This window comes from Anas platyrhynchos, chromosome 2 (assembly GCF_047663525.1).
Source record: "Anas platyrhynchos isolate ZD024472 breed Pekin duck chromosome 2, IASCAAS_PekinDuck_T2T, whole genome shotgun sequence".
Classification (NCBI taxonomy): Eukaryota; Metazoa; Chordata; class Aves; order Anseriformes; family Anatidae; genus Anas; species Anas platyrhynchos.
The window spans coordinates 7,058,615-7,076,077 of NC_092588.1; the positions used below are offsets into that span (position 1 = coordinate 7,058,615).

A 17,463-nucleotide genomic window follows, 5' to 3' on the forward strand; every position below is an offset into this window, starting at 1 on the left:
AGGTCAACTGTATAAAGTTCAACAAGGCCAAGTGCCGGGTCCTGCACCTGGGGCGCGATAACCCCAAGCAGAACTACAGGCTGGGAGAGGAATGGTTGGAGAGCTGCCAGGCAGAGAAGGACCTGGGAGTGATGGTGGACAGTCGGCTGAATATGAGCCAGCAGTGTGCTCAGGTGGCCAAGAAGGCCAACGGCATCCTGGCTTGTATCAGAAACACTGTGACCAGCAGGGCTAGGGAGGTGATCGTCCCCCTGTACTCGGCTCTGGTGAGGCCGCACCTCGAGTACTGTGTTCAGTTTTGGGCCCCTCGCTACAAGAAGGACATCGAGGTGCTTGAGCGGGTCCAAAGAAGGGCGACGAAGCTGGTGAGGGGCCTGGAGAGCAAGTCCTATGAGGAGCGGCTGAAGGAGCTGGGCTTGTTCAGCCTAGAGAAGAGGAGGCTCAGGGGTGACCTCATTGCTCTGTATAAGTACATTAAAGGAGGCTGTAGAGAGGTGGGGGTTTGGTCTGTTCTCCCATGTGCCTGGTGACAGGACGAGGGGGAATGGGCTAAAGTTACACCAGGGGAGTTTTAGGTTAGATGTTAGGAAGAATTTCTTTACTGAAAGGGTTGTTAGGCACTGGAATGGGCTGCCCAGGGAGGTGGTGGAGTCACCATCCCTGGAAGTCTTCAAAAGACGTTTAGATGTAGAGCTTAGGGATATGGTTTAGTGGGGACTGTTAGTGTTAGGTTAGAGGTTGGACTCGATGATCTTGAGGTCTCTTCCAACCTAGAAATTCTGTGATTCTGTGATTCATAATTGCTTCCAGGTAAACTTTGAGCTGGTGACCATTATGTTTGAGTCTGACAATCCAGTTAATTTAATACCCATCATGTAGTGTACCCATCCACTACATATATTCTCATTATGGCTGCAAAAATACTAAAGGAACTTTGTTAAAAGATTTCCTAAAGTTAATGTAAATGATTTAACTCCCCATGCCCCCTGAGCCTGCCATTTCATTGTGGAAAGCAATCAGGCTGGTCAAGCATGATTTATCCTCATTTATTACCCATGATTTATCCAGACTGTGTTCACAATCACCTTGTCCTTCATGTGCCTGGAAATGGCTTCTGTGTATAACACCATTTTTTTAATAAGCCCTGGAAAAAAAATGCAAGGTCTGGGATGCAGCTCTTGGCTACACGCTCCAGGTACCAGGACAAGAATTCATAGGTATTCACCATGCCAGAGCTAAAGTTTTTGTATAAAGTGGAATACCTCCCAAAGAGAGGCAAGCATTGTGTTCTGTCCCAGAACAGTATGTGGTTTGACTTGCAGTGGCAGGGTTTCTCAAGGACTTCTGCACTCCACAGTTTGGCACCTACAAGAGAAAAGAGTATAAGTTAAGACACATCCTTGCCTAGATCACTGACTTTTGTGAATACTCGTTTTAGAAACTGACGTCACTGCGCATTGGTGTTGACATAAGTGCTGTAATTCCTCTAACAGGCTTTTGTGTTATAATGCCTAAATTTGTCACTTTAATCCTTAACTTTAACCTCTGTGTACCCCATTGATACTTCAGTAATGTCCTGTGTACTTCAGTGGCATTCACACAGTAGGCAGAATTGAAGGTGCTACAAACATTTAATATAATGATGAGAGGAGTAGAGCTTGAGGCTAGAGTCAGGAAAACCTGTCATGTGTACCTAAGTAAACGTGCAGCCTGGACTCAGACCCTCACATTATCCCACACATTATCAGGGCAGAGAGTATTTACCAAAAGCCAGTAAACAGAGATAGGAAAGATTTAAAGTAGCAAGTAGAAAATTCAGAGAAAATAGCAAGTTTTTAATCACATACACAACTGAGTTAGCAAGGTGACTCAATACAGAAGGACACACTTCACTTACTAGGATTTATCTAAGTGAAGGATAGGGATAAATTTATTTTCCAGTAAACTTTTCAAATTCTTTGATTTTGGGTATGAGGTTCCCATGATGTACTGATAATCCGTTACATGTTTACAGCTACAGATCATTACCTGTGCAGAGAACAGGACCGTGCTTTTTTTGAAATCCTCTGGTTTGTGAGCATTTGGGGAGTATTTAGAAGTGATTAAAATATTTTAGAGGCATTTTCTAGACATCAGGGGAGGGCTGTGTAGAGGAAGATGTTTCTTATTTTCAATGGTTTGGGCTGATTTGGGTTAAATATGAACAAAAAGAAGAAATGTTTTGCCCTTTCCTCCTCTGCATTTCTGTGAGTGATAAAACTTGAGCTGTGCTGCCAAAATAATCACAGCTTAGAAAGCTGCTTTGAGGGATGGGGATTATCTCCATTATCACAGCTCTTCCAAAGGTATGAGCATAGAGGACATCAATCTGATAAGACAAAAATCCTTGTATTTGTGTTCCCATATCTATAAATTCTATAATGCACCCCGAGGCACCAAATAGAGTCACACTCATGCCATGCCTTACTCATGCAAGTAAGAGTTCGGGATTATTTCGTGTCCTGAAACCATGGAATGGTGATACATAAGACCAGACTGTAAATGACTTGTCCCTTCATTTAGACACAAACCACAGCTCTGCTGCAGCAAAATTTGCCCTGTCTAAGTCCCAGAAATACTTCCAGTGGCAGACCAGGATATAGGCAGTACCTAAGGTCATCCTTTTGCACTATAATGGGCATAAAATTGTGTGCACTCACCAGTTTCCTTCTCAGATTCAGGTACAAACTGTGCCAGAGGGACTGTCAACAAGATGCATCTCACAGACAGCTCAGCTGTACCTGTGCATCTCTGGTTGCAGGTCAAACTAGTCCTTGATGCACAGTGGGAAGATGGACATACTGCTGATACCCAGGCAGCAGAGTCTGAGCACGGTCTCCAGTCTGGAGGATGTCTTCTTAACTGTACTATATGTGCATATTTTTCAGACAGCTTAAGAGCTCTTGACTTGCTGTCTTCTCTGTTCAGATACTTATGATGTTTTCACAATACTCTCCTGTTTCTTCTGACTTCTGCCTCTTATAATTAACTCTTGCACACACATAAAATCACCCTACATCCCTTCCATGCATGCTCTGAAGTTTATATTTACAAATGTAATCACAACATGGATTGTAAAGCATGAAGGACCAGCAACTGCATGTGACCAAAGCACTTCTACATTCTGTGGCAAAGCTTAAAAGGTTTGACAGTCACACTTGAAATGTAAGCCCCTGAGCAGGCAGAGACAGGGAGCAGCAGTGTATCAGAACCAATCTACTCACCATGAAAGTAAAACATTGCTTAGCTCTTGCTCTTCTTCTCTTCTTGTTGTTATCCAATTAAATAACTGTAACAATGGGAAATGACATAATTGGTTGATTGGGTTTCTGGAAATATAACACATGTGCCTTGTGACCCAAACAGACTCACAGAGCAAGCAGACAGAGGAAATAGCAACAAGAGACAGAATCCTGTATTAGACTGGAGTCAGGACCGAGTTGTTAAAAAGGTAAAGGGGAAAAAAACTTCCTCCATGGCCTGAAAATGTGTATACTTGAATTATACTGATATCATTGGCAAATGCTTTGTGTTCAGGTTCCTCAATTATACAAAATTGTCAAATCAAATACTAGAATAATTTAGTAATTCTGCATCTGTTCAGCACTCAGGCTGTCTCTGGTTAGATGCTGTAATCCGGTTCACAGGTAGAACTATACTAATGATGCTATGTTTTCTGACTAACAAGATGCTACTTTAGCCAATACAAAAGGAAAATACATGAGCTGATTTGGAGAAGAAGTACTACAAAAAATTGGAGGAGACAGGTGGGGATGAATATAACAAATGATAAAGCTGGGAGAACTGATGAAGTGGGCTATTTTTTTAAAGATCAAATAAAGTTATTTCCAGCAAAACCATGGGAAATGGTTTTCCTCTTTCATATAATGGTTGAACAAAAATGTCCACACTTGAGCAAGATATCAAACAAGTTAATTTTCTGCCCCGCTGTAAGAACAGATGCTGGTAAGCAAGACAGCAGGTCAAGGGACAGTGTGGAAGCAGCAGCTTAAAGCATCACCATTTTCCTCCTTCTTAACCACCACCTTTCTCTCCCTTCCTTCATAAGACAGGGGACTGGTGAGAAAAGAAAAAGGAAAAAAAAAAAAAAAGTATATATCATTAAAAATATAATGAGGTGAAAGAAAGATCACTTGAAAGTCAGGAGATGGCAGATAGGCCAACCTCTCAAAGCAGTGGAAAGCATTATTGATAGGTGATATCAATAATAAATGTGAACAGGAGGTAAGAAGCTGTGAGGAGGATGCAAGTGCAAGTTTACACTTGAAGAAGAGGAATGGAGCATGTTTGGGCTAATGAGGAAGCAGCTACTCTGCTAAGGGCAGGAGGTTACTTGCTCTGACTTCTCTTCTGGCTTAGTTTATGCATGGTGGAACTGGAAGATTTTGGGATCTTTGCTTCCTAGTACTGCCACTGGGGAAATCTCTCCTGTTCTCTGTGTGGCACTGAGGCCAAGTAATTCTGAGCCTCAGCTCTTTTAGGTAAAATGCAATGCTAAAATCTGCAGATGTGGATGGTGGAAAAGCCAAGTGTAGAGCTGGAAAAGTTTCTTTCAAACAAAAATTACCTCTCTCTTATCCACTCTTCCGTGTTTGTGCCAAGTACATTCCAGTACATCCTGAATTACTGTTCATATGATGGTAAAAGATTATGCTGTCCAGTCAAGACTCACAATGACTAATGAAAATCTTTTTCTAGTCATTCAGGTTAAGACTCGGCTCTGCTGCTATTGACGACAGCAACAATAACAACATTACTGTTGTTTCTAAAGGGGAATATGAAGAGCTGAAGAACTTGTGCCTATAGTTATCCTCACATATCCTCATCTCAGTGCTGCTCAGCACATATTATACATATTTGGGGAATATCTTTGAAATCCCTGAATGTTCCAAAAATACCTAATTTGTCTGGAAACCTTATGTGATTTTCTCAAAGAACTTCAGAAGCTTTGAAATTCCTCTTAGTATGGAATGGTAATGAATCGATTGATGGTTTTGTCTCATTTTGTTATTTCTAGACAGGACTATGAAAATAAAAACTAAACGGCAATGAAAACAGGCAGATCTGTCCTTCAGAACTTCTCAGAAACAAAGTTAAAAAATAGAATATTAGTATTTTAGGAAAAATCATTCTAACTGTTTAGAGAGTCACCTCTCTTTATCTAAACGTTATGCCTTTTGCTATTTGTTTCCAAGGAGCGCTGCCCTTTCTCCTCCACTTGCCTGGTTAAGTGCTGAAGATGTGAATTCCTAAACCTAGATTCAGTGCACTTTTCAGAATCAAAGACAAGTTTTTGAAAATTAAGGATGAGGATAAAATTTCTCCTCAGTGTAAGAGCAAGACCTGCCATGAAATCAAGATGTAAAAATCTAATCAGTCTTTCTAAGGATTGGAATAATTAGTAGTGATGGAAATATGTACAGAAATTTGCTTTCAGCAGCTGTTGTAAGCAGATATTCTTCAAAGAACATTTTAAAATAACATATTTTAAATAGGTATTTAATCAATGATATATTAACCAGAATTGTTGTCTTTCCTGTTTTCTTTATGTTTAGAACCAGGTGAGAAAAGCTGGGTGTATGCCCTCAGATAGTGATTTTTGTTTTTGTTTTGTTTTGTTTTGTTAACACAGTATTTGCAACTGGATAACCTTTAGGGGAGTTTTTCTAGGGTGTAATTTTCATGAAACTACAGAGAAGTGGAATTACTTCTTACCTCAAGCTAAACTGAATTTATCTCTTACTAAAATCTCAGTTGTTTCTTAGTATTGCCTCTAGGCTTTGCAGCACTTTCTCCTACTTGTGACAGCATCTTTTTACCCTTGAGAACTTCAGATAATTTACCCCAGAGAAGGGTTGTCATATAGGATTTAAACAATGATTTAGGGCCTAGTACCTAGAATAAAGGGGAACAAAACCTCTGATATCATCTAGTCTGGGCACCAGTGAATGCAGTGTTGTGCCTTTTAGATATAGTTAGATATAGTTCCACAGTCTAAACCACTGCAATGCCCAGGAGCATTTCCTGACACTCACTCTACCACTTGCCTCACTTAATATCATCCCATTACTCTTAGTTATGGCCTCTTCATTTACTTTTTTTTTAAAACCCTCACATTTTGGGTGCATAAACCTGCCATATATGTACAGGCACATTCACATTGTGTTATCCAATGCACAAAAAATGCAGCACACTCTGCCCAGGACACTCTCCTCACTTTTATGAAAGGGAGTATAGGGCGAACCTTAACAGGTTGCATTTGATTATATGTGGATGTCATGAACAGAGTCCAACATGCAACTTGTCTGATCCCAACATTCATCTTTGAAGAAAGTTGATGTTATGTCTTAAAAGTGCCCATTTCCATTATGTGTAAAGAGGTTCTTATCTGGTTAGTTTGTGTAAAGTCCACACTGCAGTTATGTAAAGCTGGGTGAGATATGCTCCATCTCAGTTCACTGCAACTAACAAAATAAATGAAAAATAACAGATCTCTCATGAGCAGGGTCCTCTCCAACACTTACAAGAGCAGAGCATAGGGAGATCTCATACCTCCTCATTGCAGCTGCTGCATAGCCTGGTTCATCACCCCCATCAGTGTACACTTGTGTCGTGGTCCACACCTACAAGGTGTTGAGTGCTCTACTTCCAGCCTGAAAGCATCCACTTTTTCAAAGCATTCCCCATGCTCACAGTTAAGCACTCAGCTGGGCATTTAGAACATAATATGAACAACCTGCTGGTTCTAGCTTTGGGACATCTGTCTTTACACAACCCCAACTGCAGGTCTGACAAGCATTAGTTTTTTCACATATAATAAAACCGTGTGTAGAGGCATGAATTTAATCATTCTTTAATCTTACAGTTTAATTTGATCTAATAATTAAAAGCAGAAAAAGGAAGTTTAAGAGCCCGTATTTGATATCTTGTAGTAGCAAATTAACTAATAAAATACTAGAACACTAACTCTATTCTACTCTTGGTAGACATATGGGGAAAATAAACTGAACTTCCTGACACTGCTTCAGTCAACTTTTTTTTCCCCTGTCTGAGCTTTTTTTGTGAATGTTATCTATATCTTCAAGCAGAAACATGTGATATTGTAGACAGACCAAATGTTTTAGTATTGCTGCAGTGTGCTTGCCATTCCTCTCTGACTTCAGTCTATGTAAAGATTACAGCACTTGCTATCATAATGCAATTTTTAAAGTAACTTTTTGCTTGCTGAGGGTCAATAGGACAAAAGGCCATTCCATAGCAATTACTTTTCCCATGGTTTAAAAAGGAAATTTCAGGTCATGTTACTTAAAAATGTGATTTTTTTCCCCCTAATATTTTAGTTGCTTACTTCCTGCCAATCATGCTTCACTGAAGTTGCCTCAGATATTGTTCAGAGCTGTGTGTTGTGCTGTTCATCTGACCTGTAGGCAAAAAGTAGTTCTCATCAGAGAAATAATCCTGCTTTTCTTAAAAAATAAAATAAAATAAAATCCCCAGTAAGGAAAAAAAATAATAATAAAAAAAAACTAATACTGAGGTGAGCAGGTGTTTTCAAGAACTCACTGGATTTTTTTCTGCAGCCAGGAATGTATCACTTTAGAAGGGGAAAGTTATACTTGTCAGCTTCCTGACTGCCAAGTGTCATATTAATCCTGACTTCAGGTGGATACTGTGACAGTGCCTTCACCCTTGATAAACCATTTAGTCTCTGTTCAGTCTACTAAAGAGTCTTCAGACTCTCATTGCACTGTGGTGTGGCTTTAGCTGATAAATCAGGCAGAGGATCATTTTCCTCTCTGCCCTCCCTTCACCACATTAATATTGATTATTTGGAAATAAGGAGTCCCAAGGAGTGGAAGTGGATATGCCTCATTGCCTTGAACAATTCTTTTCCCTCTATTGGGGCAGTACAAGGTAAATTAATAGTGTGCTTGCAGACACTAGATAATGTTAATGTACTTGCTATTGATACAGCGAAATAACATGAGTAACTTCAGCTTTACTTAAAACAAAACATTAATTTTCTGAGGCCACTAGGATTTATGCAGCTGGTCAGTATAGTGCATGCAATCTTTGTTTTTAAATAAGCAACATTTGCTTTTTTAAACATGAAGTAGGATTTTAGTGCCTGATGAAAGACAAAAGGTGATTTTAATTCATTGCTTATGCTCTCAGGCTGTTGTCTGCCTTTAATCTAAGTCCCTGCTTGATTTTGTGGCTAAGAAGATGTCTTTTATACTAGGTAATAATATACAACATTATCCCCTGTGATCCTCTGGCTATGTAAAAATGCAAATCTGTAAGCATGATGTCTGTAGTTTTGTATATGTGTCAAAAAAATAAAAGTTTCAATATAAAGAAAATATGTTGGCAACGAAGGAAACCCCACCAGCAACGAAGGAAACCCCACCTCCATATCAGTCTAATTAAATGTTCTGGGAAAGTATTACATTTGTATTTGATTAAATAGAGGGTACTTAACAATAGACTGGACCTCTGCTAGTTGAAAGCACAGATGGTAATGGAGCCACAATACTTGACCTTTGAGGCACGTTTAAAATACCTTCATCCTACCTGAAGACTTCATCTCACAGTTTCTCCTGCTTTTGCTGTATGAGGACCATCTCACTTGCTGTGATGGGAAATTTGGAGGAAACTGCTAGTGCAGAGTATTGGTGAATCTACTGCTATGCAGGTGATGGTTGTACTTCCACAGTGCTGTCTAGCACAGATCACAGCACAGCAGCATGGGCTGGGACACAATGGAGACACTGCCATGCAGAATCAAAGTGTTGCCACGTTTCCTTTTCTCTTCTGGCCCCACCAACTCGCTATACAATTCTGTGCAGCTCACCTGAACTTAAAGTTGTTCACCCATCTGTAACTCCAATGTAGTAATAAATTATGGGTAGAACATCAATTACAGCAAATTTGGCCCTGCTTTTCTCTTTGCACTCTGATCTTAATTTTTACAAACATGTTTCTAGCTCATAAATATTCACGGAAAAGCTCGTGTAAACAATTTTTTTTCTACACGTTATTCATGCACTGCTTGCTTAGATTGTGCAAGTTCCTCTATGCGTTACTTATGGTGGATGAATGGTCATAAAAGTCACATATTATTACTTCTGGTACCGGACTGGGTGACTGAATTTTCTAGGCAGGAATATAGCAAACAACAAACTGTGGATAATGAATAGCAAGTAACAAATAACAAAATATACAGAATGAATATTTGGAGGAATAATTATTTGTGCTGAAAATCATGAAACTTTTAGGATTTGCCAGCATTTTTTCTCCCAGACAAACTGGTATTCATTTGAAAGCTCATGAATGATAGATAATCTCATCTCACAAATAATGACAGTTCAAACCTCAATTAAACAAGCCTCACAAAACCCCTGGGAGATAGGCAGTAATAACAGTTTTATATTACTAAAACTGATACGTGAATATTTTCCCAAAGAAGTATGGCATTTGAGGGGTATTTTTACACCACTGAAAGAAATACACTACTGCAAATGAGTGAAAAATACCATTATTATATTTGTCAGATTCCAGCATGCAAGAAAATTAGATGAAGGACACTCAAGAAAGCATCTCTGGTGGACTGAATAAGGAAAACAACATCATTTATTTGTGGCAGGTCAGCACAGAACCTCTTCCAGACTCAGCGAATCCTACAGTTACTTGACAGCATGCCAACCAACAGAGCAAATGTCGAAAATTCCTTCTCACCCTGTTCTGTTCCTTTAAATGATTAATTGTACGCAAAAAAAAAAAAAAAAAAAAAAAAGTAGATAATCTGTACCTATCCAGCCCATCAGGAGAGAACAAAACCTGTTTTCTGCTGCACGAGTTTCAGAATTCCAAGTGGATCTTACAGAATTCATTATTCGCTATTTGTACTAAGGTGGCATCAGTCCAGGGTCATGCAAATGGCCAAGGCACCTTTCTGCCTCTTCAGCTGCCTCACTCATGGCTATATAGTACTGATATTCAAGTCCTAAACACAGTCTTATTTTTCTGACTCTGCATCTATGCCGGAAGTCTATGGTAAAGTTGCATTACACACAGTATGCCCACAATAAGAGGAATCCCATTTCTTTACAGATGCAGAACTCGATGTTTATCTGAGAGAACTTACGACCAAAGAATGAAGTTTATAGGAGATCAGCTTTCATCATGCTTCACTACTGTAGGGCTGGAAGTGCTGAAGCACAAGCGGCAGGAATGTAGTAAACTAAAACTCATTGCAAGCCTTCCAGCAGTATCTTTGTTGGAGCACTTTGGATACCAGCTTGCTATCTTCTTACTATAGCCTCTTTCCCCAGGAGCTAATAGGGAACTTAATTAGGCATAATATTAGCAGTTCTTCAGTTGTGTGCAAAGGTCCTATAAAGCACCTACAGTGCTCCAAGTAAGTTTTGGAGATTCTGTACTCTCTATACTCAAACAGAGAGTTGTAAAAGGGACATTTTTAAGAAGATATGATGAAGTGAGCAATTTCCAACCCCCCAAAAAGATTTCTTATGTAAAGTGACAAAAAAGCAAGCATACAAAATCCACCATCTTAAAATCATAGAATGATTTGGATTGGAAGAGACCTTAAATCTTCTAAATGTATGTTTCAGTGCTTAATAAGTTTATACTTGCATTTGTACTTCATTCTGTGATTGCCCAGAGAGGCTGAGGATGCCCCCGACCTGGAGGTGCCCAAGGCTAGGCTGGATGGCGCTTTGGGCAACCTGGTCTGGTGGGAGGTGTCCCTGCCCATGGCAGGGGGTTGGAACCAGATGAGCTTTAAGGTCCCTTCCCAACCTAAACCATTATGTGATTCTGTGATTTATGTTTGGCTGCTCAGGATGGAGAGAGAGAAGAAAGAAACTTGGTGGGCATTGCAGTGACAAGTATCAGCACTGAAGCTGGTCTCCATGCTATTGTTAATCTGGCATTCTCAAAGTAGGAAGAATTGGGGGTAAATTCCTATTAAGCCAGCACAGCCCTTCTTAAAATATCAAGTTATCAGTGCTCATACCCTCTTGAACCTTTCAAACTCTTAACAGCTTGTTTTTCAATTTTCTTTTACAGCTTGAGTTTTCAAAAACTTACTTTTTTTTTTTTTTTCTCTTCCTCCCGCCTGGAGACATTTATCTTCCCAGAATGTTGAAATTCCCTCACACTGCAGGATAAAAGAGCTAGTGCAAGTTTGCAACTTTATCAGTATACTGTCACACTTCTACCTCAGTCCAGGGCTAGGAAAGCAGGCTCAGAAATGGCAGAAAAACCTGTGACATGGTAGCAGGGAGGAATGCACCTTGTGCTTCCACAGCTGTACCTGGAGTTAGACCCCTCCAGAGGTATAGTTCTTTTTCTGCCATTGATTTCTGCTCTGACCTTTGGTTGCTTGTTAAATCCTCAATTTTCAAAGGTGCTAAATGACTGCCACTAGGTAAAATCCTGTTTTTAACTGAGGTCAGTAAGAGCTTTGCAGCTGGAAGCCAGGATTTCATCTGTTCACTTCAGCTGCAGCTGTGAGTGCTCAGAAAATCATGCAGCTGGGGAAGGTAGACTGGGTGAAGGGAGAGGTTAGGTCAAAACCAAGTTGGAAGTAGCTTTGGCTGTGTTTAGTTAACTTCAAGGTATGATTCTGCCCCACAAGTTGTGAGGCAGATTAGCAACTGACCCAATAAAGTAAGGAATTACTTCTCCGTAAAAGCCGTGCCATGCAGCCTGTGAAACGAATGCTTGATTATAAATGAAATACAAAAGCTTAGTACCTAACATAAGTCATGTTAACAGAGAATATGAAGGAATACCACATCATGTCTTCCTGGATTCAGAAGGCCTTTGACACTGTCATCCATAAGATCAGAAGCTGTTGAAGCATGGTCTGGATGAGCAGACAGTGAGGTGGATTGAAAACTGGCTGATCAGCTGGGCCCAGAGGGTGGTGGTCAGTGGTGCAAGGTGTAGTTGGAGGCCAGCAATGAGTGGAGCACTCCAGTAGTCAATATCAGATCCGGTCCCATGTAACATCTGCATTAATGATCTGGATGGACTTTTAGCCTGCAGAAGAGAAGGCCCAGGGAGGATCTTATCAATGTGTATAAATACCTGAAGGGAGAATGCAATGAAAACAGAGCCAGGCTCTCTTCAGTGATGCCCAGTGCCAGGATAAAAGGCAATGGGCACAAACTGGAACACAAGAGATGCCATCCAAACATCAGGAAGCATTTCTTTATTGTGCAGGTGGTAAAGCACTGGAATAAGTTGCTTAGAGAGGTTGTAGAGTCTCTCTCCTTGGAGATCTTCAAAAGCTGCCTGGGCATGGTCCCAGGCAACCTGCTGTAAGCATTCTTGCTTGAGTGAGGAGGTTTGGACAAAATGACCTCCAGAGGTCCCTTCCAACCTCAGCCATTCTGTGATTCTGTCACAACACATAAGGCTATACAAAGTGGTATGCACTACTGCATCTTTCTGTAGGTGTCATCCAGAGTTTTTCAGTGTGGATAAGATGCCATCTATCAGAGAAATCATTCCACTTTGAAGCTTGAAATCCTAACAAATAAAGTATCTGGAGTATTTTCTGGTAAGGAGAGGTCACTGAAATCCAGTTACAAGTAATAATTCAGTTGAAAGCTGTATTTTATTTCTTTTTCTTCTGCCATGTACTGCTTATCTGTCTCCTTTCTCTTACACGTGTTGAGCAGTAGAATGACCCTCAGGAATAAATAATATAAGCCACAGAAGTCTCCAGTACTGTATATTAAAGTAGTGCCTTGCATTTAATGCCAGAATAATGCTTAATTCAGCCAAACATCTGAATATATTTTAATCTATAAGTTTATCAATAGCTTTTTGGCATTAAAAAGACTGCATACACTGAAAGCTAAGAATATGAGAAACTGCATTTCTGAATAAAAGCTAAATGGAGCTGAGATACAAGCAATGTGAGGGGACAATAATTCACTTAAATCATAGAATCATTAGGGTTGGAAAAGACCTTCATGATCATCTGGTCCAACCATTCCCTGACCACCAATGTCACCCACTAAACCATGTCCCTAAGCACCACGTCCAACCTTTCCTTAAACACTCCCAGGGACAGTGACTCCACCACCTCCCTGGGCAACCCATCCCAATGCCTGACTGCTCTTTCTGAGAAGAAATGTCTCCTCATTTCCAACCTGAACCTCTCCTGGCACAACTTGAGACCATTCCCTCTTCTCCTATCACTAGTTATCTGCAAGAAGAGGCCAACATCCTGCTCTCCACAACTTCCTCTCAGGTATTTGAAGAGAGCAATAAGGTCTCTCCTGAGCCTCCTCTTCTCCAGACTAAACAGCCCCAGCTCTCTCAGATGCTTCTCACAAGGCTTGTGTTCCAGGCCCCTCACCAGCTTCATAGCCCTTTTCTGGACACTCTCCAGAGTCCTTGTATGTCCTTCTCAATGTTCTTCTTGTAGTGAAGGGCCCAAAACTGAATACAGTACTTGAGGTGCAGCCTCATCAGAGCTGAGTACAGGGGGACAATCACTTCCCTGGTCCTGCTGGCTACACTATTCCTGATACAAGCCAGGATGCCAGTGGCCTTCTTGGCTTACTGGGCACACTGCTGGCTCATGTTCAGGTGAGCATCAATCAGCAACCCCAGGTCCTTTTCCTCTGCACAGCTTTCCAGCCACTCTGCCCCAAACCTGCAGCGGTTGTTTTGACCAAAGTGCAGGCTACGTTGAACCTCATCCTGTTGGCCTCTGCCCATCGACCCATCCTGTCCAGGTCCCTTTACAGGGCCTTCCTACCCTCTGGCAGATCGACACTTGCATCATCCAACTTGGTGTCATCTGCAAACTTGCTGAGGGTGCAGTCAATTCCCTCATCCAACTTGTCAATAAAGATATTAAAGAGTGTGGGCCCCAATACCAATCCGAGTGGAACACCAGTGGGGACCAGTCACCAGCTGGATTTCACTCTGTTCACCACCATTCTCTGGACTGCCTGTCCAGCCAGTTTTTAACCCATTTTAACCCATATTTTAATAATAATAATAATAATAATAATAATAATAATAATAATAATAATAATAATAATAATAATAATAGTAATAATAATAATAATGATGTTCTGATATACTATAATAAATATAATAACAAAGGGTATAACAAAAGGAGACACATCATCCTACAGATTAGCCAAGTTGTTTGCAATAAACTAGCTAAAATATGTGCTTTTCATCAGTTTTTCATCTCAGAAAAAATCGGACAGAGCCTTCACAAACTACAGAAATGAGAACACTTCCCACATCCAAATGTAAATGCATCTTTTTGCCCATCCGCAGTTATAAATAGAACTGGTTGACATTTTTCTTTCACATTGCTTGTCAATAACAAAAAAAAATGGCATTTCAGTTGTTTTTTGTTTGGTTGTTTTTATTGCTTTTTTGTTTGTTTTCTTTGTTTTTGAATTTTCTAGACCTATTGGTGTTCTGTTTGGACTTTATTTCATGAGGCTTCCAAAATGAAAATAAAAGTAACCTTTCGTCAATGCACACTTCTTTGTTTAATCCCTTTGCAAAGTGAAAAGCTTCTGGATTTCCCTAGTGTTTTGTTTTTTGCATTACCATGAGATGATGTAGGGCATGTTGCTATGTTTCCCTAATCATATAGATCATAAATGTAATTCAAAAAAAGGACTGAACATTTAGATAGATAATAAGACTTTGGCTAATTTAACCATTAGCAACTGATGATTTAAACAGGTGATTTCTAGTGAGGATGATAGTTTATATTGGATATCAGGAGAAAAAATGACCATGTGATTGGATTTTGGCTGAGGTGAAGTTTTCTTCCTTGATGCCCAGAGGGCTGGCAGTCCAGATACAAAGCAGCAGAGAAGAGGGATGATAGGTTTGACCCTGAATGATATTTCAAATCAATTCTTTGCAAGATTTTTATTTTTAAAAAAGTTAAGCTGCCATATCTTCTGACCAGCTCTAATTACAAATCTCAGCTGTGTTCAGAGCAGAATCTGTTCTGTAAACTGTTTTCTTCTAAAAACAGCTTTAGCAGTTCTGACTCTTCTCCTTGAAATCTCCAGCTTGACTTTCCTGTTTTATCTTTTTGTCATCTTCTTTGAGCTATTCATTATGACTTCATTGTCAGAATAATCTTCATATCTTTTTCTCACTGTTTTGGTAGATCTGTGCCTCTCCTGATGGGTCTCTTTTTTTTGACCTCACGACATGGGAAATTTAGCAGGGAGTCACCTGGAGGAATCTCTTCAGGTAAAACACAATTCCTGTTTGATAGGGAGCTAACAATATGAATGAAATTACACCGAATGATACAGGAGTGAGCACGCTCCATCACAAGATGACAGGGACATTTTGATTATCCCCTTCTTTCGTCACCACCTCCCAAACAAATCCATCCCCAGTCTCTCAAATTCCTAGGTTTAGTATGGTTGGGAGTACTAGGAAAAATTCCCTTCTTGTGGAGTTTTGTACATTATGTAGGTTCAGCCTATTTCTTTGTCTGGCTTTTCCTTTCTGTTATGGGGAGGATGTCTGGCATAAGTTTCACCTCAACACACCCAGATCAGAGTTTTTATTTTCCTCAATATCATTTTATCATTTCCCTTCCCACACTTCGCTCCCCCATCAAGCTTTCCCTTCCCATGTTTCTCTGCCCCTCCTTGTATTATTTCCTGCCCTTTCTTTCATCTGTGACTCCTCCTTGATTAATGACCCATGCAGATTTTATTAGGGTGCCTTTACTCCCAGTTTCTGAATCATATACAATAGGGACCAATACCGTTTGCTCTGTTCCTGCAGTGGGCAGTTGAGCTAAACTCAAACCCTTGTCCTTTGTCATTTTACATTTTTTAGCAACATTTCAGAGAAAGACATGTTCAACAGCCTCAGAGGAACCCCTCTGCTTGATTCTTTCAGAAAACATTGCACCATTTTCATGAAATACTGCATCCAGAGCCTGATGCTTAGTCCCATTGAGAGGAAATGGTTGGCAACATATATATGCATGAAGAGAGACTGTGGCAGAAGGCATTTATTTAATTATTTAACACTGGAATGAGTTATGGGGCATAAGAACAAAATGAAACAGTTTCTAAAAGGAATGTGGAGGTAGAGCCCATTCAGATTGCAATGACTCCCCAGGAGAGCAGCAGATATGCATTGCTATGAAGGCAGGAGGCCTGGAGGTAGGCACATTTCAATGGAGCCTGCCTGGCCATGTCACAGCCATTGGTGAGAATGCCTCACCCAAAAAGGAAAGCAACTGACAAATGTCATGTTACTGTTTCTGTGAAGAGTGTGTAAGTGCTGACTTTGATAGCAGAAGTAAATTTTCACTGTAATTAGCTCACAGAATCTGCTCAGCTTCATTTCATTGCAATGGGTGCCTGTGCCCTGGTGCTGGCCGGGGGCTGCAGGGCTGCCATTTCCAGCCAGCTCCAACAGCCCCATGGCAGGGCCCAGCTGAGCCCAGCACCAAGCTGGTGAAGCCTTGGGGAAAGAAGATTTCCAGAAGGGCAGAGCGGGCACAGGCCAAGGAGGAGGCCCAGGGTGAGGGAGAAGCAGCAGAGGGCCCAGGCCCCAGGAGGAGGAGGGCAGGAGGGGCTCCAGGCCCACAGGCAGCAGGGATTCCCCGGCAGCCCTGCAGAGCCCCCCATGGAGCAGATCTCTGCCCTGCAGCCCGGGGAGGGTTCACAGGCCCTCTTATTTTCTCTCTCTATCTTTTTGATTATAGGCTGTGAGTGATCAGTTGAATGGGAGTTTAGCCCTTAGCCAGGGTAACACACCTCACAGTTACTCATCTCCTATCTAAGATCGCAAAGTTTAATTTACCTTCTTCCAAAGAGAGGGCAGGGGGAAATCAGCCTAGTTGTGATTTACAAATGGAGTGATGAAAAAATGAGCCAAGGTCTTGGCTTACCTGGTTCGTACAAGAGGGCATAGTCTCCCTTCCAAGCCCTCTGTCAGACTGTCAATGCCAATCCACTCAGAGTACTTGCTTTACTTTCAGAAGCCAAAGTTCTACTCCTATTGCCAATGAACAATGGGAGAAAAAGAAAAAAAAAGAAAAAAAAGAAAAAAAAGAAAAAAAAAAAGATTTTTTTTTTTGTTCTTTGGCCATAACATGTGTCCTCCAGAAACAAACAATTCAGTGAACAATGTATCCCAGCTTAATTCTGTTTATTCCACATCTGAAAGGAGAAAGTTTAGACTTTCTGCAGTATCGAACAGGTATACAAGAAAGTGTACCAAGTCAAGTCCCACAATTCATCATTGTCACTTCAAGGATACTTCAAAGATAATTTGAAATCGTAAAATGCCTATTTCAGTCACTGGGAGACTTATGATGATGCGTTGGAGGATCCTGAT

The 17,463-nt window shown here is 40.7% G+C and overlaps 1 long non-coding RNA gene across 1 annotated transcript; it reads right to left on the reverse strand.

Annotated features, from left to right (window-relative positions):
- Positions 1-1,030: 1,030 nt before the first annotated feature.
- On the reverse strand, positions 1,031-17,112 carry LOC106019381 (uncharacterized). Its single transcript, XR_003495858.3, has 5 exons — positions 17,015-17,112; positions 11,173-12,129; positions 7,409-7,481; positions 3,264-3,328; positions 1,031-1,365 (listed from the first exon to the last, which is right to left on the reverse strand). It is a non-coding gene; the product is annotated as an uncharacterized lncRNA (long non-coding RNA).
- Positions 17,113-17,463: the final 351 nt, after the last annotated feature.